Below are 25,971 nucleotides of genomic sequence, written 5' to 3' on the forward strand. Positions count from 1 at the left end.
CTTGAGAAACTACAATACAAAAATAAAATAAATTTAGGGATTTTAATCTACAGTATGGCTCTTACCACTCTAGTATAGATCTGATACTGACCGACTTCTGGAGATGCTAAATTTAGTTCAAAAGGCTTGATGCAATCAAAAAAAAAAAAGAGAGAGAGAGAGACAAATATTGATCCCAAAATGCACCACGGCCAAACTGTCAACCATTTCCATCAACCCAGCCAGCCTTCCCCACCTTCAAAACAAACAGAAACAGGGCCAGAGGCTGCAACCCTCCTGCATCTTAAATTAAAGGTTAGCGCAACATGAAGCGCCGTTAAGGTGAGCAGGTCAACTGGGGGGTTGACTCCTCTCCCATAACTGGTTAAACCCCCCTGGATGTGGACTAGTTTCGCTTTCCCCCAGCCTGGACTTGCTGTCTCGGTCCAGATGTGCTTCGGTCCGGTTCGGTCCGGGCTAATGGTTTATGTTTCTTGATCTAATTAACTCCCGGAGCCACCTTAAAAAGCGGGCAGGGTGATCCCGGCCTGGCCCCGCCTCTCGCGGCTCGTGCGGCAGACGTCGCTCCGGCAGTTTTCCCGGGTCTCTTTCTGGATGTAGTCGTTGTCGGAACCCACCGAGTCCGAAACCCAACAGCACCGCCGCGAACGGGCTCCATTTACCGGATCTGCAGCGCCAGGAGTGGGGAGGTGACTTTTTTTTCAGCCCCTCCTTATCGATTCTTTTCTGGATTCGGTTCGTTTTCGCCCCCAGGACCAGAGTCTGTTCTCCGCTGCTGAAGGAACTGGTTTCAACGTCGGGACGAAGACCAGTTGGAGGTCCCCCCCTTCCTCCTCTTCCTCCTCCTCTTCTTCCTCCCCGCTGCTCGGAGGTTGTTCCACCGCTGAGCCCTGTTGGGAGATGGACCAGCCCCAGTAAGGACGCTGCCCCGCGGTTCGGACTCAGTAGCAGGACGTGATTTGGACCAGAGCTCGCCTGTTGAAGGTACCGTCTAATTCCTGCGCAGTTAAACTTTATGTCCACTTGTGGCTGGAAGACGCGGATCCGACATGTTGAATGTTCTGTTTTGTTCTCTAAATTCTGGAGGGTTTTTTATTGCTAATTATCGAGGCTGTTTGCGCCAGGAAACGGACTCCGGCTGTTTTTCCTCCTTATTATCCGCCTTGGTTATCCACAGGTGTGAAGCCGTGGCGAACCCACTAAGATCCACTTTCACGTCGATCTGGATCCCCGGGTTTTAATCCCGGCTCCAGCTGTGGAAACACCGCGGCTCGTTCCCCCCTCCCCCCCGCGGCTCCGTGTTCCGGACGGTTAGCTCGGGTACAGCCGCGGCGGTACGTGCCTCCTCCATCCGCAGTCAGAGCTCCATGGAGACCTGCTGCCCGTTCTTTGGGGCTCGGAAACGGACTGACTCGGCCGTTAAAGCCCGTGATCTCCCGGTTTACCCGCACCGCGAGGCGGATGCCGCTATAACGCGTCGAGTTGGTTTTATTATCGGGTTTGAATCATCAAACTTCCATTAAGTGGCCACTTTCCATGAGACTGGCTGGATCAGCGGCTAAAGTTGCTTTTCCATTTCACCCAGGATGTTTCTGTGTCCCACAACCCTGTCGAACTGGGGGAGCTGGTTCCCAGTAACCTGGTTGGGGGTGTTAACTGAGCCGATCGGCGCTGGGTTTGCGGGGAATGTGTTTAAAAGTGGCGCAGTGTGTGGATGGCGCTGCGGGTGTTTTTTTTCTGGGGGTCTGGAACCAGTTTGCGGGAGTCTCTGGTTTCTCCCGGTGCCACTGGTTGCTCTGGGGACTGCCCGGGTGGATCTGTGGTATCAAGCTGGCTCAGCTCGTCGGGCTGGTCGGAGTGGTTTCCCCCCAACATCAGGCTCCTGCAGTGGAGGTGGAAAAATCCTCACCTAGTGCGTTTCTTCTAATTAACGGGGCTTTAGCGCATAAAGAGCCGTCCTTACGTCATCCGCCTGGATGGGTGGATGAGGCTCTCTCCTCTCTTTCCTCCCACCTCCTCCCTCCTCTCCGGCTGGGTGTGTCCCGCCTTATTGCGTTAGGAAGGAGGGGGATCCCGCATCTCGGCTGCGTGACTCCTCCTCGGCTTGTGACCTCCAAGGAGGGCATTGCTGCAGCTTAACCCCCCCGACAGACATGCAGGCTGCAGAGAGGAATGGAAATGATGCGCATTTGAATCAGATTTGAATGTTTATTTGAAATGTGAAGTTGGAACTGGAGTTCATATCCATAGTTTCCTGGTTGTTTGCTGAGGAATTTCTCGCTGTTTGCTCCCTGAATGTTAATATCTGCAGGTTGGAAAGCAACAATTTCAGCCTGTAGCAGGCAAATAAGACAAGAAGAGCTGAGACGATTCAAATAATCACCTAATTGAATAATCGATTAATCGTAAACTGGAGTATACAGACTCTATTAACACACACAGAGTAGTAATTGACCAAAAACTGTACAAAAATATATATATTTATTGCATTAAAGATTTAACTTCACCTGGTTTCATATTTTGTAAAAAAATCTTCTATTAATTATTATGACTAATGATAAATTTTGTCCCAGAAGTAATCACGATTAAAGATAATCTTTGTTTTGAAACCATTTAATGCAAGTAATGCAAGTACACCTTATCGATGATCATTTAAATTCTAATAAACGTTTAACACTGCATCTGGAAGACATTTTAAATATCCCAAATAAATAAACAAAACAACAGAAACAACAAATAAAATAAATGAATGGATGCCTGAATCACGTGATTAACTGATTTATTGCTTATTGTGACCAGCCTACTATTAATCACCTTGTTGTATCCAGTTATTAATCGATTAATCAGTACAATAATCCTACACTGCATTGATGTTTAGTCCAGCAGAAAGCGCTTTCTACTGGAGTTTTCCACATGTTGATATTAAAAGGATTTTTCTAACTGCAAATGCATTATTTGCTACAAATAATCAAGGAATGATAAAATGTTTAGGTAACACTTTATTTGACGGGGTGTGCATAATACTGACATGATGCTGTCATAAACATGACATAACCTCTGTCATGAATATGAAGGAGTGTTTATGAATGTCTATGACTGTTGTCATGAAGTGTCATTCGGTAAATAATGACACTTTTAATTGAAAGTTGCTCTAAAAATTGCATTAAAAGTGGTAACTTTGTTTTATTTTGTAAATAATTCAACTTTAATGCAAAGTTGGCGCTTTTAATGGACTTTCAATGCAACTTTTAGAGCAACTTTCCATTAAAAGTGTCATTATTTACCGAAAGACTCTTCATGACAACAGTCATAGACATTCATAAAGACTCCTTCATGTTCATGACAACTTCATGTCAGTATTGAGCACACCCCATTAAGTAAATTGCTACCAGTGTTTATTTTCTTATTTTAAAAAGGGAACTGAATAATTTTTTATTTGCATCTTTTAATATTTTTATAATTGTATAAAAAAGTTTAAGCAGGTAAATGATAAATCTGTAGAATGCTCCTTTTTTAAAATTTGATTAACCACCAAAATACATCTGGGAAATATTCTGAGACTGACTGAAGAGGAAGAGTTTATCTTGGTGCATTTGGTGGAAAACTAACGTTTAGGAGGATCCTCGTGCTGACAGTGAACCATGGTGTTGGTGGTGTGATGCTCTGGGCTGCTGAAGGATGTGGAGCGAATCCTTCCTGCCAGCTGCATGCTGGGAATTTGGTGGGGTGGAAACTGGTTTGCTCCAGCAGGGACGGGCCACACCCACTTCAAGCTTCAGCCCAGTAATTTGTTGTGAATTAATTATAAACATGATAAAAAAAAATGTATCATCAGGGTCAATTTAAATGATAATTGCATCAATTAATATTTTTAATATCCAGTATGGCTGTGCAATGAATTAATTTTAGCCTTTAATGGAATTTGCTGTTTATGAAGATTAAATTCTGGAAAATCAGAGTTTATTTATTATTTTTCACCACGGTTCAGAGTGATATCAGGGCGCCATCTCAGATTACAGCTTTTACTTAGTTAGACTTTGAGTGCAGCTCAACTCCCAGAAAGCATGATTGAAAAAAAGGTTTTGAAAATATTTATATTTATTTGTTTATTTAAAGGAGTGGACTGATTTCAGTTTTCTGGTCGATCTTTAAAAAGCCTGATCTGCCGATTCCAATTTTAACAGCCTTGATTTTGTCTGAAATGTTGCTAAATATAGCAAGAAAGTAGCTGAGTTGGTAACAGTTGGATGATTATTAACTGTGAATGTGTAGAGATGACCTGGTGGACCGGTCTGTCAGTCAAACCTGGTTCTGGTTCTGGATCTCCAGTTCATAAACTCCTCTCTGTGTGAATCCTCTCTGCTGTCTGTCCTGCATGTCCATGTTGCTCTGAATGCATCTCTCTAAAGTTGCGCACCGTTTCGTGGCATTAGCTCCAGGCTAGCTGGCCTACATGCTAACCAGAACTGATTGATCTGGAACCAGTTTCTGCTTCAAACTGGGCCGTAGTTTCCATCATTAACAAGCCGTACCGAAAAAATCCTGACTAGATTTTGTCTAGTCAGAATCATCTGATAATACACCTGAAATCTTAAGTTTCGTCTGAAAACAGCAGATTTTACAGGATTAGTTGGTTGCAGTGATTTTCCTCCACTGATCAGTTTGGATCAATATCCAACTTTAGTGTTGGCTGCAGCGGTGAGGAGCGGTTCTGGTAGTCGCTCCGGTCCGGCAGTGAACCCGCTGCAGCTCCATCATTACCATAGTGTGGGAGCCTCAACTGATGCAGCGGCCAGTTGGAAGAAATCTTCTTTTAATTTCTTTATCTGCGCTTGCAAAATGAAAAACATCTCCTCTTCGTCGACGTCCGCCTCCATCTGTGATGAGCGACGAAGTCATCTCCTCCATGCTGAACGTCTCACATTAAACTGCTGCTGCAAAAATCATTTTAATCTGAAAAATACCTTTAAAACAAACAGTTAGATGTCTGACGTTATAAATACTATTTAGCATGAATTTTATAGTTTACTCAACTCTTTACTGCAGATTTGAAGCAAATAATACATAATCAGAAATAAAGTTTATTTCGGGGTGCAGTTCTGGTCCAGTTGGGTGGAACCAGAACCGAACCAGACGGAGCTGTGCAGTCTGCATGGTTTGACTGCAGCTGTGGGTAAATGGTTAACTAGAATGATTTAGAGTGGTTGCTGCATAATGAGATGAATGTTTAACCAGTTTCAACTTGTGACTTTCCATTCAGACATGGAACAAGATTCTGACAATAAATCAAATCAGCAGATTATGACTTCATATTCTGTTGGTTTATTTCAGCTTTCAGTGTTTTCACTTCACAAGTTGAGGAAAATCTGAATATTGATACCGAACTGAGAACAGTCTTCACTGCAGTCAGCTAGATATTTAAATATTGTCCCTCCCGGCTCTCTGTAGCTGACATATTTAGTGACACGTTTTGTTTATGAGGGGATCAAGTTGTTACAAAGCTCTTTTATTTTTATTTTTTAGCTGAAATCTGTTTTATTTTTTTTTTATTTTTCTGCATGTTTGTTTTTTCTATTTAAACCCAACTGCAGTCAGACTTCCATGTAAACAGTTTCTGATCCCAAAACAATTCGCATGCGCAGAAGAAGAACGTAGCCGTCACCCAGCAGCGTTCTGTTTACGACAGTAAAGATGGCCGCCGCCGTCTATTGATGGATTTTAAAGTTGTTCAGAGCAGACAGCATGGTCACCAGCTCAGATGATAAAATTTACCATCAGAATTATGTCGTGCCTCATATCAATGATGTAAAAGATAAAATCCGACATGACCTTTCAGTCTGCAGACATTTTGAAAACTGTTTAGCTCCACATCTGGAAGTGGAACAGATCGGATTGCTTTTGGGTGAAAAAGTCTTCATTTGTGTTACGCTTGCCAGCCTGAGTTGTTCCAGGAGAAATGTTAATAAGAAGCAACTTTTCAGTCAAACTTTCCTGTTGGGGTGGAAACAAAGATCTTTTTCCTAGAAGCAGGATGGAGTTCTCATTATCTGGGTTTTGTTTATGAACCCAAAGCAAAGAGATTCAGTCTGTTTTTAATGTTATTTATTGCTTTCGTTTCCGTGAGTGAACAACAATCCAACCTGGATCAGACTTCGGTCACCTGGGCAACCTATAGATGGGGTGTGACCGCTCATTATCTCGACCAGTTAGAGTTGAGTTAGTGCCGTTAACATAAGAATACAGTGAGACGGTCATGAGAAACGATCGCTGGTTCTGAATGTGAAGAACTTGGGTCAGCTGACCCGTTAATGATTTACGTCTCAATATTTCCATTACTTTCTATTTTCACATCAAACAGAGACTGATGGGAGAAAATGAAGAGGAGTGATGAAGATGAGGGTTAGCTAGAGCAATAATAATATATGAGCTGCATGGTTCATATCAGACTGAGCTGTAATGCAGCATGTAGAGCATGCAGCTCTACATGCAGCGGTGATGTACTGTAGATGGGCTGTTGAAGCATTAACTTTGTTTCCATCCAGTTGTCATGAGAATTTTAAGGAAACTTTTGAAATGTCACATAAAAGGAAAATGTGAGTTAGTCGTGTTTCCATCTGCTGGTTTGGAGTGAATCAGCCAGACAACGCAGACTGTGATGTCATCAGATGTTGGCGCTACGCATGGCTGGAGCAAACAGGAAGTAGAAGTTGCTAACGCTCAGCGTTCCTCCCACCTCAGCCTGGAGTTCCTCTTGCTTGGCTACAATCCTCCCATCCTGGAGGTTTGGACTTTTTCAGAGTTTGGTGCCTCTGGTAAGGCACAAACATACCAGGGACTGGGAAAGTTTGTTTCGTCAGAACTTATCACGCAAATAGTTTTGGATTAACTCCTTTTTGGAAAAGCCAAAAACCACATCACATGAGCAAAATACTTTTCTTTTTAAATTGAGGAAGTTGTTTAGAATTTTGCCTATGCTTCAAAATATTGAAGGAAACTTGGCTATTGAGAGGCTGAAGGCAGCTGATCCTCAGAAAGGAAACGCTGAGTCATGTTTACCTGCAGACAGAAGCTGCTGCTGCTGAGGAGGAGCACAGGAAGTGACATGTGCTGACTCGATGTCTCTGTCCTCCTAATGTCCTGCTGGACACTCAGGTGTCTTCATGTTTCCCTGTGATCTGCAGCTGCTCTGTTAGATGCTCCAGATGGTCTGAAACCAAGAATCAACACTTCACCAGCTCACTGACAGCTTAACTCACTCGCTTCCAATCATTTTGCACCAGGAAACTCTAATAGTCATGAGTTTCCTGTGTCCATATGATGGTTCTGGTGATGTTCCTCCAGTCTGGTTCAGGCTGCATCGTTCCCACCAGCCCTGGTCAATCAGCTTTAATCAACTCTAGTCCGTTAGTCTGGTTCAGTTGTTGGGGAGTTGTGAATACTAATTGAACTCTGATGCAGACCAAAAAACTGAACTCTGGTCCGCCTACAAATGTCGGTCTGGGTTCAGTTGTAGTGAATTCTGGTTTGGTTTGAATGCATATATGAAAGCCATTCGGACTGGAAACCGCTCCAAAACCAGGAAATGAACTACTGCGCAGAGCATTCTGGGAAAATAAGTCCAAATCAACCGTGATAGGGCTGCAGCTGGTAGCACTGTTGCCTTGCAGCAAGAAGGTCCTGGGTTTGATTCCCGGCCGGGGTCTTTCTGCATGGAGTTTGCATGTTTTCCCTGTGCATGTGTGGGTTCTCTCCGGGTACTCCGGCTTCCTCCCACAGTCCAAAAACATGACTGTCAGGTTAATTGGTCTATCTAAATTCTCCCTAGGTGTGAGTGCATGGTTGTTTGTCCTGTATGTCTCTGTGTTGCCCTGCGACAGACTGGCGACCTGTCCAGGGTGTACCCCTCCTCTCGCCCAGAACATAGCTGGAGAGGCACCGGCAACCCTCCCAACCCCATTGGGGACAAAGGGTGAACAGAAAATGGATGGATGGATCAACCGTGATAGCCTAGCACTAGCCGGAGAAATGGCTCCTGGTCTTTAACCAAAGTCAGAAGTGAATCTTCTAACCTCTAAAATCTGTCGCCACGCCATGTTTTTAATGTTTTGTGAAGAAGGAAGCTTAAAATGATGTTTGAACATTTAGATATTATTTCCTCTTTCTGTTAGAAGCGACTAATGATCAGTCTGACTTGATTCCTTCAGAGGCTCCACTGACCTTTGACCTCCTGGGACTTTGATCACTTTCATGGTCAGTGTCTTTTCTCTGTAAAAGGAATGGAAAATGCAGAGCTCAGTTAGTGATTAAAGTTTGAATTAGACCTGCTGACCTGATAAAATGTCTAAAGGTGCAGTCAGTGCGTGATTTACAATCTGTAGTAAAGAAACTGGAACAATGGTTGACTTGCAGACTTTCTTCCGTGATTTACTTTCTTTATCTTTGAGTCCAGCCCATTGATTAAGAACCACACACAAAGATAAAACGCATGATTTTCCTGCCCTCTTGACCTCTATTTGGAACCTGTGGAAATATTTCTACATCTTAAACTGTTTAAAAATGAGGATACAGTCTAGATTACTCTAGATCTTTCAGGATTATACAACTTAAAATTAAAGTTATCTAAATTTAACAGATGGCAAAAAAGTTTAGAAATGCCCCCAAATATCAAGTAATTTATTGTTTGATGAGTTGCAATATTTAACATGAAGAAAGTAGACATTTTAATCTGGATAATTATGGAAATAATATGCTGAACAGAAACAGGAAGTGTCCTCAGTAATTGTTCCAAACGGTAAGGAATTGATTTTAAAGTGCACGCTGTTGGACAGGAAGTGATGCAGCTGCTCTCTTTCTCTCTTTTTTTTAGCAACAAGTTGTTTAATTTTAATGATTTTTGTTCTTTTGCATGAGAAGAAAGTCATTTCAGTGATTGAGATTAATGTAGCACATGGCCATTTTACTGCTGTTATGTTTCCTTCTTTTTTGCAACTTTTACAATGTTGCAAAAAAAACATGCAATTTGAGCATTTTTCCATTGCTGGCTCAGAGTGAATCAACCAGACTGACCAGAGCGTGATGTCATCAGAAACTGCACATGGCTGCAATAAACAGGAAGTATAGGTTGAAACTGGCACGGAGCAGAGAGAGAGTTCGGTTGCTCTGGCAAGGCAGGAGTGGATGTGAATGTTTGCTACATCAGGACCTAATTACCACATCTGTTTCCATCTCCCCTCAGCGCATTAACTCTTTATTATAATGAAAAACCAGAAACCAACTCAACCAATAGTAAAAAAAAATTGAGTTTTGCCTTTTCTGAAGCGATCCTTCAGAATGTGTATGGAAACACATACAGAATGTGTATGTGTTTCCATACACATTCTGTATGTGTTTCCACATACAGACACGATGTGTCAGTGTGACACACTGACACATCGGTCAGTGTGTCAGTATTTCTTGTTTGGACTGAAACAGTGGCAGAGTGTTTAAACGTGGTGGAACATGAAGGCCGCCCCAGAGAGGGAGGAAGGAATCCCGGCCCTGAGCCGCATCCAGCAGCACTCTGCCTCTCATGCTAGTTAGCATTAATTATTAATGCAGCGCTGCAGCTATATTTAAGATGGGGAAGCTCCGCAGAGTCCTATGATGGAGTGCTTGGCCTTCATCATTATTTCATGGCAGAGCGGGGCTCCCCTGCTTGTTGCTCTGCCAGCTGGGCTCCATACTCACCCACTGACTCTTCCCACCAGTCCCATGGTGGAAGTGGGTTCTGTTCCACTACACATGATGATATGATTACATACAGCTAGGCCTGGATGATAAATTATCGAGGTAATCACAGGGTTTCCCCCAGAAAACTAGCTAAGCCCAGTGTTAACAGTCCTAGGACAGTCATCCAACAACCCACCGTGTGTTTTTTTTTTTTTTTGTACCCCTCCAGGGGGTCTTTTGTGGGCTCTAGTGTTCCTTATATGAAAGTAGGCTGAAGGAGAGGGGGGAAGACATGCGGCAAATATCGTCGGGTCCGGGAGTCAAACCCGCGACAGCCGTGTCAAGGACTCAAGGCCTCCAAACATGAGTTGCGCTAACCCCTACGCCACCACGGCACGCCTAGCCCGCCTTGTTTTTGACTTAAAAAATGTTTAATGTTGACAGGAAATTTTTAAAATATCACCTGTTGTGGTATTGGAAGACATTATTAACAATACCTAAACATCATATACAAATAGTCTTTAAAAGACAAAAATATAAATAAAAACACTAAAATAAATAAACTAAGGATTGTTAGCCTGGTGGGGGGCCAAGTAAAACCTGGCAGCCTGCCAGGCTTATAATACACTGGGCAAAACAATGAATCATGATAAACAATAACATTGTTGTTTTAAGACAATGCTTCTCCTTGTGAATGGTTCTGGTTCTGGACCTGTCCCCCAGCTGATGTCCAGCTGGATGGATGATTGTAACTGAACTATCTGAATTCGTCCTCCTGACACACACTTACATAACGGCTGTGTGTGTGTTGGCAGGTGTTCAGTGGGTGGTAGTGTGGCTGTGTATGTACGTGTGTGTGTGTGTGTGTGTGTGGAGGTTAGTCGTGCCGTCTCATTAGATCAAGTCGCTGATCTAATCAGCTTCAGCTTTCATCGTTTCCCAGTAACTTTGCTTCTAAATCAGTTGCTTAAAGATTCAATTCAGCCATAATCACATTTGTTTACTCGTTTGGGTTTTATTAGAGACTAACAAACATTGGCAGGCTGCGGGCGCAGGCAGCAAGCCGGCCTGCAGCAGCGGGTGGGGGTGGGGTGCACAGAGCCTTTATTAAACGAATGAAGGTCCAGATTCACACTGAGCAGAAATTATTATTATCAGCTGAAAGTTTTCATGAGGTGGTCGGCAGAAACTCATCAGTTAGTTCTGTTATTCTTTGGGTAAGACGCTGCCTACAAATGCTGTCTCCGCTGGACACTGGCTGGTTTAATGGAATCATTATTGATTATCGACCAGTAAATCTGTAGCGTTTGATCATTAATCTCATTAATCATCATGAGAAGATCCTGTTGCTGCTTCAACAATAATCCCAGAAGCAAAGGCGTGAACCGGATCCGTCCCACCCGGAACCGGAGGTCTGACCCGGAACCAGAGGTTGGCTGACTGGGCCAAGGTCGACGTGTTTCACTGCAGGAGTTTCACACTCTACTGTTGCAAACAGAGATTTCACCACAGCGATGTTGCAGCAACAGCGCATCCTGCAGCGTTTTCATCACCTGCAGGCAGATGGACGCTGAGGCTCATATTAATATCTGCATTGGTCCACATATTGAAAAAAATTCTAGACCGAGTGTCAGTGACAATAAGCCCTATCTATTCAGTCTAATTCTATGCTTTGTTCTCTGAGCAACAACATGATTTATTATGTATTTTACATTATATTTAGAATTTCTAATTGCACTTGCTGAACTATTGGATAGGTTTGTTGCAGTTTACTTTTGCATTTGCTGCTCTATTCCTAACTGCACCAACTGAACAAATTAAAGTTGTTTTTAGATGTGTTTGCTTGTGAAGCTGTCGGTGTGTTTAAGTGTACTCTACCAGTGCAGTTATAAAATAAGTTTGTAATACAATACATTGGTATTTGTATAACATATGTGCAGAAAGAAAAAATCCTTTCTAGGAACTTTTCTGAGGTCATCAAATGGATCTATTGACTAAATTGTTTCAACTTTGAAAATGTGTTTAGAAACTAAAATATGAAAAAATGAAGAACCAGAGTATCTGTGTGAAGACTTGACTGAACCAGTGACTGGAGCTTCACGCTAGGCTAGCAAGTTTTATGCTTGGTGTTTACAAAGCTTCATGCTAGGCTAGCAAGTTTCATGCTAGACTAATAGGTTACATGCTAGGCTAGCAGGTTTCATGCTACGTGTCTAGAGATTTCTGAGCATTTAGTGAATTTTTAGGTAAATCCAGCAGCTGAAGCTTCTTCAGATCTTCATCCTTTAGAGAGGAAGGACGTTTCTCTGCTTTGCTCCAGACTCACTCTCCTTTTCTCAGTGCTCTAACTTTAACTGCTGTTTGTCACCTCATGGAGCTGCTACCGTTAATTATGGGTGCAGAAAGGTGCTGACGGCTGCTGTGAACATGTCTGACGGGTTTGTGGTTCTGGTTCAGACTGCAGCGCCTCTCCTTCTTGGAGACGCGTTTCCAGAATTGAAGCTTGTTAATGTCTATGTGAAGATGGAAAACGATCCATTTTCTGCTGCCTCTGTCTCATCATCCTGAGCTCTTCAGGCTCAGTCTGAGGTCAGAAGCAGCTGAATAGGGAAGCTGTCAGAGTTCACAGCTGTTCATTATTATTAACATCTCACCTTGCTGTATTCTGTTAAAGAAGAAATATTTTATCTTCTGAAAATGTTTCTGTCTAGGTTTAAACCGCCTCTCACTGAGAAGTTATTTATTATTAAAACCAGTTTTCAGATTTTGGCTTTCAGATAAAAACATCTTCAGTTCTTCCATGCAGTGAAGATGTTCTCTGATTGGTGCAGCATCTCCTCTGACTCTAGAAGACCTTAGAGCTGCCGCCATGTTGGAACCCAGAGGAACCAACCAGACTGGCCCTGGTTCCTGCTGGCGGTTCTGTTGGACCAGAGGACACGAGACAGTAGTCCTCTGGTCTAACAGAGAGGAGGACTACTGTCCTTTAAATGGGTAGTATTATGTAAAGTCTAGTTGTTGAACTTTGCATTATGTTATAATGTTAATCCCTGGAGTGTTGTTTTGATTCTTTCATGCATGTTTGAGAACCCTTTGATCTCCATGGCAACCAGTCAGCTGTGTAAAACGTTTGGTTGGACCTAGCCTGGCCTTCGAGGTGCAGCCCCTCCTCGGAGCTGCAGTTTTCAAGCTTCTGCCTCACAAAGCAGTCTTCCCCCACTCAACTCCTTCCGACTAGCCAGCAACAATTAGCAAACACCTGATGGAGCTGCTGAGCTCATTATAGGAGCTACTTCTCAAAGTAACGCTGGTAAAAACGTTGTTAAAGGGTTAATAGAAGAGCCATGTTGTGACGACTTCCTGAATGCGTAGTTTCAAAAACAGCAGGAGCTTCTTAAAGAGACAGAGGCCCTGTTTTAAGGTGTTACATTGTGAAGTCAAATTTCTCAAAGAACTTTCTAACAACCTAAGGTAACACAGTTGTGCTATAAAATGATTCTGTGTGTCTGGAAAACACATAATTCTGCCACTTTAACGCCTCCAGGACAGAGTCTGGGATCCTCTATCTGTCTGTGTGTATTTTTAGTCAGGCACCTTACTGGGCATTCCTGTGCAGCATGTTAACAGCTGATAAAGAGAGAGAGGAGCAGAGATTAGAGATAGTGGAGTCCAGTCGTTTCCTCCACAGTTGATCTGCATGTTCATTCTAATGATTTTTAAATCAGAGTTCTGCTGTGAGATCCTCTAATGGTCCTTGTGATGGACCCAACCGGAACCTGGGTGGTTTCCTCTGGTCGGTTTCCTCTGGTCGGGTTCACTTCCTGCTCCTCTGGCAGCCAGCAGGTGTTTGTGGTTTGGGTCGAATTTAACTTCCTGGTTCTGTTCCTCAGACTGAGGTTCACGCTGGCGCAAAACCAGACATGGCTCAGACAGAAATAGGCTGGACTCTGGTTACCTTCCGTGGTTTAGTTTTTACAGAAACGGGCCGTAGCAGGACAGATGTTCTGATTCTGGTTCCTGGTCCGAACCGAACCTCGAGGAGAACCATCGTGTTTCTCTTCTCTCCAGATCTCTCTAGCTGCTAATGCTAATGCTAGGTATGCTAATGCTAGGTAAGCTAACTGCTAACAAGATGTGGGCTGGGCTCAGAATGTCGGCTTAATGTACCAGCCTGGACCATCAGTACCGGACCTGATGGTCCTTTTACACTCAGAACAACTGATGCTGAGACACAACTTCCTTCAGACCATCACAATAAGAGCTGAAACCTACATGCTGGACTGAAGTTGATTCAAACATCTGGCAGCTTCTTCTCTTTCAAGATCCGATTTGGTTCTGATCCAACGGGCTTCAGTGTGACTGTAAATCTAACAGTGATTCAGCATGATGCTGTCTCCGCCTGGTTCTCCTCTGGTTGGACCTGCGGTCGCTTTCTACTGTAGTCTACATGGAACTCGGCTGCAGTCCGACCCACTTTCTGGTCCGGAAAGTTCTGGTGGTAGTCATGTGACTGGTCACGTGTTCTGTATAAACCGTCATGGTGCTGCTGAGTCACTTCTTTATTCAGAACAATTTTACCATTTGAGATGTAGATAATCTGATCAGCTGATCCGATCAGAACCATTTAAGTCCAGTCCTATATTCTGATGAGAGACTCCAGTCTCTGCTGGGTGTTTGAGCTGTTTTGGGTCGAGTTCTGGACTTTGGACGGGGAGTATTTTCTATGTGGAGTATGTACTTATTAAATATCTGCTGCTGGTGGCCCAGGTTGTTCAGATACAGAGAAAACTTGCAATAAAGTCCAGATGTTACAGTAAAGGATGTTAAAGAGTCTCCAGGTTCTACCAGGTTCCTCCGGGTTCTACTGGTACTGGGTTTCTCCGGGTTCTCCTGATTGTGTTAAATGCTGCAGGGAGGAGCTCTGGTTGGTAATTAGAGAGTATAAAGACTGGATCTTTATTTCTGCTGCAGAATGCTGAATGCGCTGATCAATGTTCCAGAAATGATTCTGGTTCTGGTTTTGTTCACGATCCTGTCCAGATCTTCATGACGTTTCTGCCACATTTTTGCCGTGAAGCTTGAGTTTGTGTGTGTTTGGTCCGCTGGGCTCTTCCTGTGATCATGTGGCTGGGAAGAGTCACGAGACGAGCCGGTCGGGTCGGGTCGGCTGGAGAACCCTGCTGACACTCGGTTCTGGTTCCTGTTCAGATCGCCAATGCTGCACAGACTCCCTACTGCGGTTTGCTTCTACCTTCCTGTCAGCTTGTTGTCACGGTGACCGCAGGTGCAGCCAGCAGGAACCTGCTGCTGACGGCTCCGGGCCCCTCCAGGTCTGGTTCTGGACCCGGTTCCGGTCCAGGTCCCTGTCCCGTAGAGCAGACAGTGCAGTGGGAATGGGTCAGAGGAATGCAGTTCAGTTCTGTGTTTGTGTTGCAGTCGGGGCGTGGCTGCGTTTGGACACGGTGACTGAGTCCAATCAGGCAGTCATCCATCAGCGCCGACGCTGGTTCTGATCCGAATGCTCAGTTGCAGAAGAGGCTCCGGGACAGGAGGACAGAGGGAGATGAACCGGAGCCGCTGGTAGGAAACATCCCACCTCCTCTGGTCTGGTCCGGTCTGGTGTTGTGGTCCGGTCCGGTCTGGTGTTCTGGTCCGGTCTCACTGGGACAGATCAGCAGCTCAGAGAAACTCAAGAGGCTCAGAGTTGAACAGGAAAAACAGAACAGGGTGTGTTTCACTCTCTGTTAGTGTGAGCATATGGAACATTTCCCACTGCGTGTGTGTGTGCGTGTGTAGGCGTGTGTGTGTAGGTGTGTGTGTGGTCTTGTTTCTGCTTTCAGAAGCTTCAGGATGTGATTCTGTTTGTGAATCTCAGCTGTTTTGGTTTCTATCTGCAGGGTTTCTGTTTTTCTCCTGAACTTGTTTTTAATTCAGACCCAAATACCTCTAATCACTTCCTCCTGAACTTTCTGCATGTTTCTACTTTTTCTCTGACGTCCTTCCTCTCATCAGTTTCTGGTTTCCTAAAATGTCACCGGGGGAAACTATATAAATAACGTCATTTTCACATGTTGAGCCCTTTTTCTACTGTTTGTTGTTTATTAGACGTTTGATCAAAGTTTCTAGGAGTAAAATATTAGACTTTGAGGACAGGAAGCGGAACTTTGGAATAAACTGTCTTCTCCCACTTCAAAATAAGAGCATGGATATAAACATCTAACCACTTGACGACTTCTGAAGAGTCGATAACTAAAACTGCAACACAAATGTTGAATTTATTCAAATGAAAGTTTTCAGAACAGCCAAGTAAATTAGAATTTATCTGGAAAAATAATTTAGGGGAAGCTAAGTGCGCACAGTTAGCAAAAAGCTAAAGCGTTAAGCAAAAAATAAGCGTATTAGCCTCAGTGTGGCCACCAGTAGATGCCATGATGAGCTGATGGTGCTGATTCCTTCCTGGTGACCCGTCTGACTTGAAGCCTGCTGCGGATCAGGAACATGACTGCTGGATAATTCAGATCATGATTTGTTTTTGTTCTCCCTCCCAGCTGATCATGTGTGAGTAAAGTTGGAGAACTTCCATTAGTTTCAGATGCAAAACGCTGCGATGTGAATCTGAATCGATTATTGCAGTAACATGACCTGCTGCCTGTCTGCTGTTGGAAATTGATCATGAATCGGTTCCAGTGTGCGGTTCCTCAGGAACCCATTCGGTCTTCATTCTAAGCTAATGAGACAAGTCGTTATGTTTATTTATCTATTATTTTGACCTGAACTCGACCTGTGAATTCAGTTCTTTGCCCAGCGGGTTCCTGCAGCTACATTTGTCTGGCTGTGAGAGAGACAAACATGTTTCCTTTGTCACCTTCGTAGATCGCATTCCTCCTGTGAATGCGCCTGTCACACAGCCTGCACCCCTCCCACTCAGTCATATCAATGGCAGCTTGTGTTTTGTGCGTTCACATGTTCTACGCTCTCTGACACCAAACATTCCTGGGATTCAGGCTGACACATTGTCCCACTGGTCCTCAGCCCAACAAACAGCAGACTGTGAGGCTTTTTTTCCGCTCTGCTCTCAGTCACAAGATGCTCCACCAACAGTCATCTGAGCCTGAGTAATGTGCTGCTAAGGGCTGCAAGAGGCTGATGGTGTGAGGGTCACTTCACTGCTGATGAGGAGGAGAATCAGAGCAGCTGGTTGGGATTACCAGGATCTGGGTGGAGGATTTAAAACTTTATTTAGTTTCAAAATTCAAACAGAATTCCTCTTGGAGCTTCTGTTCCCCCTCAAACAAGAAAATGGTTCAGGAATATGAACAAGCAGCAGCTCAGACAGAAGCTGTATGTGATGAAGACTTTAAGTTTTCTCATTTTCACCAATTACCTGTCCTGCCTTTTGCTGAGTTAAAAACTAAGAATGAGAAAGTTTTATGGCTTAAACAACCTGATTAATTGTGATGAATGGAAAAAATCAACTCATTTAGGGACCAATGTAATCATTAACTGAAATAAACAGATTTCAGTTTGCTGGAAGAACAGTTTGAGTAGTAATTTAGCCAAAACCATACAAAAATATAAATATTTTCCACTAAAGATGAAAAATCTTCTTTGTATGTAAATCTGTTTTACCCAGAAGTCCTTTAGTGACATCTTTAGCTTCACCTGGTTCACATTCTGTAAAATAAATCTCCTGTTAATCGCCTTTTGCATCCAGTTATTAATCAGCTAATCAATAAATAATGATCAGATCTGCCTACACTTTCAGTACACATGATGTTAGAAGGATTTTCTGTCTGCAGATTCATCCTTTGCTGGAGATGATCAAGTCCTCACTAAATTACTGTTTCTTATTTGGCTGGAATGTAATTATTTACGTAATATTCTACATATTATTCTAATATTGTATGAAATAAGCTTGAGTGGTTAAATGAAAACTCTTCAGGATTTGCTGGTTATATTTTTTGAAGAAAAAAAAAGAACGCCTTCTTGGTTTGCATTTAAATTATTTTAGTGTTTATTTTAATGATTATTCAAATACTTTCACTTTTGTTTTATAGTACATTACATTGTACTTTTATATTTAAACCATAAATAAATTATCTTACATTCTTTTTAATATATCAAGCTTTAGTTTGATATAAGCCAAACTAAAGCTTATACTGTATATGTAAGGCCACATATATAAGTATGAATGAGATTTTTGTGCTTCGCTGTGATGGGGAAATTAAATATGGAACAGATTCTTTAAATTACAGTATTGTCTGATAAAAATCTAAATAAAAATCCTGTTTTCTCTCATGGACAGATTGCCTGGTTGGAATAAACTCAAAGGTTATTAAAAAGGATTGGCTAAGTCAGAGTACCAATTAATTATTTGTTCATATTCCATGGAATATGTCGGCTGAAGATCTAGGATATGAAAACAAAAGACATGATGTCAAAAACCACAGCAGACAGCTGGTGACGGATTTTAACCGCAGGCAGAACCTGAAACCAAACATTAACACACTCTACGGTACAACAAGTATGTGTATATAGTTTATTTAACAGTGAACATGTACAGCAGCATAAAAATATGAAAAGAGGCTTTGAACCAGACTTTAGCTCTTAGAGGACAACATACAGAAAATTGTTCATAAAAATATAAAATTACACAATTCGTACTGTTCACAGAAAGTACTCCGAAAAGAAAAAAAACTTGTTACCCTGTACTCATCCCATTCTGTCATCAAATTGAGTCTAAGCTAGTTTCATTTTGTTTTGTTTTGTTTTATTTAAAGTGAGTGAAGTTTAATGATAATGACATGGCATTTTAAAAACTAAAGCCAGAAAGTATTTCTGATCACATGAGGCAGCCAGATATAGAGGAGCAGTCAGCAGCTGCAGCTTAATATTTATTCATAAATCACACCCTGACCGTGTCGCTATGCAGGCTTAGTTATTTAATAAACAAAGTTTTCTGATTATAATTTAGCTCTTGTACTGGATAGGGAAGCATGTAATGCATTTAAAATAAACTTGGTGTGTTGTTTTCACAAACTGAAGAGTGAGGAAAGGTGAAGGAGGAATCTAATAACTGAAATATGTTAATATATGGATAATTAGGACTCAAATAGAAACAGAACTGTTCTGTCTGGTCAGGAATGTCAGAGAATATTAGATTGTCATAAATGTCACATGAATGGAGGTTTATAAGCCTGAACTTTGTGGCTGAAAGAGTTTTCACTGTATAAAATATACAGTGATATGTAATAAACTACAATATGTGTCCCGTTTATCAGTTTTTTAAAAATGAAAACCTTTATTCTTGTATTAAACATAGTTTTATTGCTAAGCCTATATTTCTGCTTTAAAAAATATTTTTTTTATTGTTCTAATGTAATATTCCCATTTTAAATGTGGAGTTTTAAATCATCATAATTAAGAGACCAGGCTGTTTAATCTGCAGAATGTTCCATATGATGGAGTTACTGAGATTAATGAACTTTATTAAATGGGTCTGTAGATGTTTAGTATGAGAGTGAAGAGAGATCTGGTGTGTTTATGTTCAGGATGAAGCTTTGTTCCTGTAACTATGGCAACCATGAATGTGATTTAAATTCCCTTCATTCCTGAGCAGCGACAAGAAAGTTTGATTTCAGAACTTTTCTGGTGAGCCTGCGTTTCTGAGCTTCACTGACAGCTGATGTCCAAACTGGAAACGTTTCAGATCTGATGGTTAATGGATTTAAAAGCTCTGTATAAAATCAACACAACTTTAATTAGATCAGTCTGTTAAATTAGGAGTAAAACAGCCAATGTAAAATAAATAAGACTGAAACAAAAGTTGGTCAAACATGTAAACCAAACTGCATCAAACCCTCTTTCAAATGGTTCATAAAGTGCAATTAGGAAAATTATTATTTTAAATATAATATAAATAAAACATGACCGTGCTCAGAGCACAAAGTATAGAATTAGACTGGATAGATCTGGCACATTGTCACTAATACCCAATTTCCAATTTTTTACAGATATTGATATTGGAATGGTGCATCTCTATTTTAATCCGTAGAATGAACGACCACAAAGAGAAAAAAAATGGATCCCAAGAAAAAAAAATCATAACTGAGCCCGAAGACCTGCTGGGTGAGCGAAGCCTTGCCAGCTGGTTTTAACGTTTTCTTCACATTTGCTTCTGATGCTGGTTTCTACAAGCTCTAAGTGTGTTTTGTTGTTGTGGAGCGCTGATGTCTGGACCAGGTCAGACAAACCCTGGCTTTGGGACGTGGGATTGTCGTCTGCAGTCCGGTTGGTCTTCCTCTGGTCAGCCTGCTGTTTCCTCTGCTGGTCAGCTAGCTGTGTAGCTTTAGCTCAAACTGATTTCTGCTCTAACATTTCCTCTGATAAGCAACAGAAACACAGAGCCTGCTGCTGCCTCCAGAACAGGGAGCTCTTCAGGGCTCCCAGTGCTCCCAGTGCTCCCATTGCAGGTCTCCACAGTGTGTTACCCATCTAATGTTTGTGTTGCACGTCTAATTATAGCTGGCTGTGCTTCGTTCCCTGCAACGTAACCAGAGAGACGGCTACAACCAAACAGTGTTAGCTTAGCTGTTGGGTATCAGTAATAACTGATAATCAGCTGGATTAGCATTGACAGCAGAAGTCTGTTTGGATGTGGAACGGTGAGGTTGGATGTGATGCTTTCACTGACTCAGACTGCTTTCATCAGCTCATAATTATCATTTTCAGACATTTTTACTTCTAGATTTACCGTCTGGCTTCTTCTGCTGCAGAATTATGACACATGTCTCACCTCAACGACATAAAAGTCACTTTGAAAACTATTGTATCTGATTTAGTTCTACATATGGATATGGCACACAAAAATAAATAACTGGAATGTATTTATTTATTTATTTGGGTAAAGTTCAGTTATGAAATAGGAGAAAAATTTTCTGGACATTTTGTCAGAAGCTGTCTGCTGTGAAACAGAATAACATAAAATGATCTCTGGTTTTGATTTGTTGATTTTTTTTTTTTCTTTCACACCATAGTAACATGATTTTTGGGTTGTTAAATATGATTAAAATGGAGTTCAGAAAAACTAATGGAAACAGTGGAATTTCTAAAACGATAAATCAGATTTCTTAGTCCCATGTTTGACTCATGTTTCAGCCTCAAACCGCTGGATGGATCCATGAAGCAGAATTAGAACCTGGAGGGAAAATAATGCAGCATAATTCAGTCGGTCCAATCCAGACGGTTCTGTGGTTCTGCTGGTTCTGCAGGGTGCAGCAGAGGTCACAGGCCTGTGCCCAGCCGACCTTTTCTTAACAAACTGGTTTAACTGGTCCTGACCTGGTTGGTATAGATGGAGGCTGCTCCAGGGCCCGGTCCGTTTAATCACAGTTCAGTTTGGTTCTGAGGTTCCTCCTGAAAACACCATGAGATTCTGATCCGGACGGGTCTGCTGACTCATCGTTTTCCCACAGGAACTCCTCCAGATGGGGTTGGAGGTGGCGGTGATGAGTCAGCAGGCGGTGCCTGCAGCCAACAGGTTCAGATGAGAGCAGAACCTCCTGGGGATCGGGTTAAACCCTGAGCTGGACCCAACATAACCCGAACCTTCCTGATCCGATGGAACGCTTTAGTTGGGGAAAAAAACTGAAAGTTGATTCTGGAGTTTCTGTGTTGAGACTCATCAACCAGGATCATGTAGTAAATAATAACCAGGTCAAGGTTCAGTTGTAATAATAATAATAATAATAATCTGGGCGCTTTTGTTCTTAAATCCAGTTATTCCCTCTGCTTCCTGCTTCTTGTTCCTGTTCTCCCGTATGGGAACCAGCGGGTCGGACATCAAACAGAGATTAAAACCGGTCCGGATCAGAGAAAACCGGTCACCTTAGCTAAATGGGTCTCCATAGCAACAGAGAAAATGATGGTTGTATTGTTTGAAAGTGATGGATTAGAGGATTTGGAAACGGAGTAAAATTGTAGAAAAAATATTTAAACAAACATGAATTAGTAGAAATAAATGACAGAAATGTTTTTGCTGCTGCAGGTTCCTGTTTCTCCTGATCTGGCTCTCAAAGCGGTTCTTATTACAGCTGCAGAACTTAGCAGCTGTCGGCATGTCGTAGAAAACTGGCAGTAAATGTTAACCGTTATTAATCCCTTCATTGAGGCTCTCTGAAGTTATTTATGGAGACAGTTGATGTTTAGAGCAGCGTAAAGAAGTGAAGAGCTGCTCCAGTCTCAGGATGTTTCCCTTTGATAGTCTGCTAGATTCGGTTAAAAACTTCATCATCTGTTCCATCTCCAGCTGAAGTGGTTCTCTTTCTCTCTGCTCTGAGTCAAACCAACCAAACCCTATGAGCAACCTGTTCTCCCCCTCGCCTGTGGGGGCGCTGCACCAAGAACCACTCAAGGAAACGACACAAAAACCTCTTAAGAAGACACTGGGTGCAACAAAATGTAAACAGAAATGGAGTGGTTTCAGATTTTAGCAGTTGGAGGATTTCTGTCTGAAGACCACGAGACATTTCACCTGGTAGTGCTAGGCTAACGCGTTTGTTTTGGTTGTATTTACCCAGAATGCCCTGCTTTGGTCGGCTTGGCATTGACATTTGCACTCATTAAGCAGCCTGACTGAGTCCAGCTGCTGATGAAAAACATGTTACACCTGGTGGTGGTGGTGGTGATGATGATGATGTCAGGTATTTGTCCTCCAACGTTCAACCTCAAACTCCTGGTTGGCTCAAAGGCAGCGGCAGGTTCTCTCTTCACACAGAATCTGCAGCTGATTCTGGTTTGAGTTCTACAGCAGGTTCTGGTTCTGGTTTGAGTTCTACAGCTGGTTCTGGTTTCGGTTCTACAGCTGGTTCTGGTTCTGGTTGTGGTTGAAGGGGAACCTGCAGAAAAAACTCTAATCTCATCTCTGCTCTGATTTCTCTTCATTGCTCTGTGTTGGTTCTTGAAGCTGGTTCTGTTCAGACTAGCGGACCTTATATTCATACGCTCTGTCCAGCAGTTGTTAGACTTCCTGGAGAACCTTTGACCTCTGACGAGGCCTGTTGCAATAAGCAATAAATCAATTAATCATGTGATACATTAAAAAGAGTTCAATAATCTCTTTTCTCTCTTTCTAAACTGGATGATAAAACTCTTCAGTCTGGTGTTTTGGTCTCAACTCGTCCGCTTTTGAAGGATAGTTTTATTTACAGAAACTTCATAATTTATTTTATTTGTTGTTTCTGCTGTTTTGCTTATTTATTTTGGAAATTTAAAATGTCTTCCAGTTTTAAAAATCAGATAAGTAATGCATTTAGGACCACATGTCCAAGCAGCTTGGATCATTTGTAAAAATCAGGCCTGAGTCCAGTCAGGTCGCTGATGTGGATAACTGCAGGCTGCAGGCTGAACTCAGCCCATCTGCATCCTGTCAGGTGGACGAGTCGTCTCTGCAGCCGAGCTTCATCAGACTGAAGAGCTGCAGGTTGGCTCAGAGTGTGCTCTGAATGCAGAAAGCTGCAGCTGTGTGTGTCTGTGTGTTGTACAGCGAGCCTTCTCCTCTTCGTCATCTCTCTGCAGTGTGGGGATTTCCTCCTTCCTCTCAGGTCATGTGACTGCAGATATGGGTGGGGTCTCCTGCATTCCTGCCGCCTCCTTCGCCCCAGGAACTGGAGTGTGTGTGTGGCATGCTGCAACACACTCTGTCTCACCCACACACACACGCATTTGTCTTGGCCAATCCCGCTGTGCAGCCACTCTGCATGAGGAAACGTCTGCATGGAGTCACAGGGGGACGGATTGTGTGTGAGAGTGTGTGTGAGTGTGTGTGTTTGGCTCTAATGCAGGAAAAGAAGTTCCTCTTCAAGTGGAGAGTGTTACCAGAGTTTGCATTGTGTGTGTGTGTACGTGTAGGCGTGTGTGTGTGTGTGTTGAGAAGGGTGGTGCAGGCTCCTTTAGTATGCAGAGCAGGTGTGTCTGCAGAGGCTCAGAGCAGGGAGGAGGGAAAGGAGGGGGAGGAAGAAGAGGGGACATGAAGAAGAGGAAGATCAGGACCAGACACTTGTGATTTCTGTCAGTCCAGCTTAGAAAACACAACCTTTTCATTCAGTCTCATAAAGTACGACAGTTTGGATGTTTTTAACAGTTAGCAGTAAAGCCCCGCCCCCTTTCTGCCTGATCCCACCTGATTGGCTGAAAGAAGCCTCTCTCTGTTGCTGACAAAGCAACTTTAAGAAAATAGTTTGAATAATTTCTGTTCTTAAACTTTGACCTGCTTACAGATTTCTGATCTCAATGTGACATTCCTGTTTGCCCTTTGACCTCAAAGTTTAAACACAACAAACCTGCTGGTTCCAAGCTTTATGATCTATAACAGAAGCAGCTCTAAGAACATAACGAATATGAAACATTTCCTCTTATCTTTCCAGTTGAGAAATTTCATGAGTGATTTGCATCAGGAACATGGCAGTCAATGTAAAACAGCTTAGCATCTGTTAGCAGCTTAGCGTGGAGCTACCTTAGCTAACGCTACACCCTGGGTGTGAATACTTTAGAGCAGGGGTGTCAAACTCAATTTCACCAAGGGCCACTTCAGCATATTGGCCACCCTCAACGGGCCACATTGACGGTATAAATCAGGAATGCCCAAGTGCAGTCCTCCAGACTGCAACTTTTAGATGCGTCCCTGCTAAAACATACCCCGGACAAATGAAAATACAATAAGTTTTAAATATTACATTTGAGTTTGCATAGATGTAAAATTACTGCTCAGTATTTAAAAATATGCTCAGTATTTTTAAACTGTTCAGCTAAACTTTGCTCTTTAGCTTGTTAGCTTGTCGATGTTTCAGTTTTATTTGCTGGGAAAATTAATCTTTGTCTGCTTTAAAGATAAGCAGACAAAGAATAAAAACAAGTTTTGATATTAACTCTCAACTTCATTCACAAAACTTTTTCGTTATTTATTACACAACGAACATGTATTTCACATAAGAACAAAACAATTAGGTGATGTTGCCTGTCCTTGAACACAAAGCTGATCCCTCTTCACCCTGTCACCAACTCACACATCCTCATTGTGTTGTGTTCTGTAAATAAACACAAAACAAAACACAAGCAAAATCAATAAACTATATACATATTCCAGTATACTGAGTTTTGGTTATACATTCATTCTATTTAAATTTAGTTTGTTCGTGCTTACCAATGTTTTCTGGCCGGATGTCTGGCACCGTTTTCCCCTGGTCAGTTCGTCGATGTTAGTTCTTGTGCTGTGGCAATCCGCAAAACGGCGTGTAGGTTTTCGTCAGTAATGCGCGATCTGTGCTTGGTCTTGTTAAAATTCATTTTTGAAAACACAGATAGGTGCTTCCAAACATGGACAAAACACAAAATGCATGGAGTCGAAGCTGTGGCATCAAATCAGGGGGCAGTAGACGGTAAAAGTCCTCGATTGAAACATCACGGAACTTCGCTCTTTAGCTTGTTAGCTTGTCGATGTTTCAGTTTTATTTGCTGGGAAAATTAATAATCAGCTTGAGGTAACTCTGCTGCACTCTAGTGGCGAGAAGCCGTAATGTTGGCTGGTAACAATCGGAAGGCATTATGGGAGATGTAGTTTGTAGTCAATTCGTGCTCAAAACCTATTTTAAGTCAATCAATGGGGCTGTAAAACGGTGGTGGGGGGAGAGGGCCACATAAAATGACGTAGTGGGCCACATGTGGCCCGCGGGCCTTGAGTTTGACACATGCGCTTTAGAGAATGCAGGTTCTTACCTGTCTGAAAGCTAACCTCTAATGAATTCAGCCTTCCTGTTATCTGCTGAACGTCCTGCTCTCTCTCGCTTGCCGGCAGCCTGAACAAACTGCTGAGTCAGCTCTAAACCTGAACCTAAACGCCTCGTCATGTTCACACTGAGGTCGCTGGTGCATTCACAGATTCCCATAACGTGAGATTTTTACATTTCCAACAGATCGTCCCGTTCCCGTCAGTGGCTGATCCAGGCTAACGTCAGTATCTGCATCAGACCAGACATGTCTACAGCTATTATGGACAGTTTCATTCATGTTTCCTGTCTTGGTGTTTATTTTGTGATTATTATTGAGTGATCACAGCAGTGGTAGATTTGCTCACTTAATCACCTACTCTACTTACAATCTGTGTGTGGGTCGCCTTTTTTTCTTAACTTCACTGAAACACACCAAATTCTGCAGCACATCTACATGTTAAGGTTGTCAAAGTCAAGCTAGCGTAACTGATCTACTTCC

General features: G+C 42.5%; 1 protein-coding gene across 4 annotated transcripts in view; it reads left to right on the plus strand.

The window, feature by feature from the left end:
- The first annotated feature begins 260 nt into the window (after positions 1–260).
- LOC102236786 (plasma membrane calcium-transporting ATPase 1-like) overlaps positions 261–25,971 on the plus strand; it is a 68,881-nt gene continuing 43,170 nt past the window's right edge. Inside the window, exon 1 of one of the 4 annotated variants that reach the window (XM_005810634.2) lies at positions 261–984. The gene's annotated coding sequence lies outside the window, so the exon portion shown is untranslated. The remainder of the gene's footprint in view (positions 985–25,971) is intronic. The other 3 variants (XM_005810633.2, XM_005810636.2, XM_005810635.2) reach the window with 3 other exon arrangements.

Source organism: Xiphophorus maculatus, chromosome 20 (assembly GCF_002775205.1).
Source record: "Xiphophorus maculatus strain JP 163 A chromosome 20, X_maculatus-5.0-male, whole genome shotgun sequence".
NCBI lineage: Eukaryota > Metazoa > Chordata > Actinopteri > Cyprinodontiformes > Poeciliidae > Xiphophorus > Xiphophorus maculatus.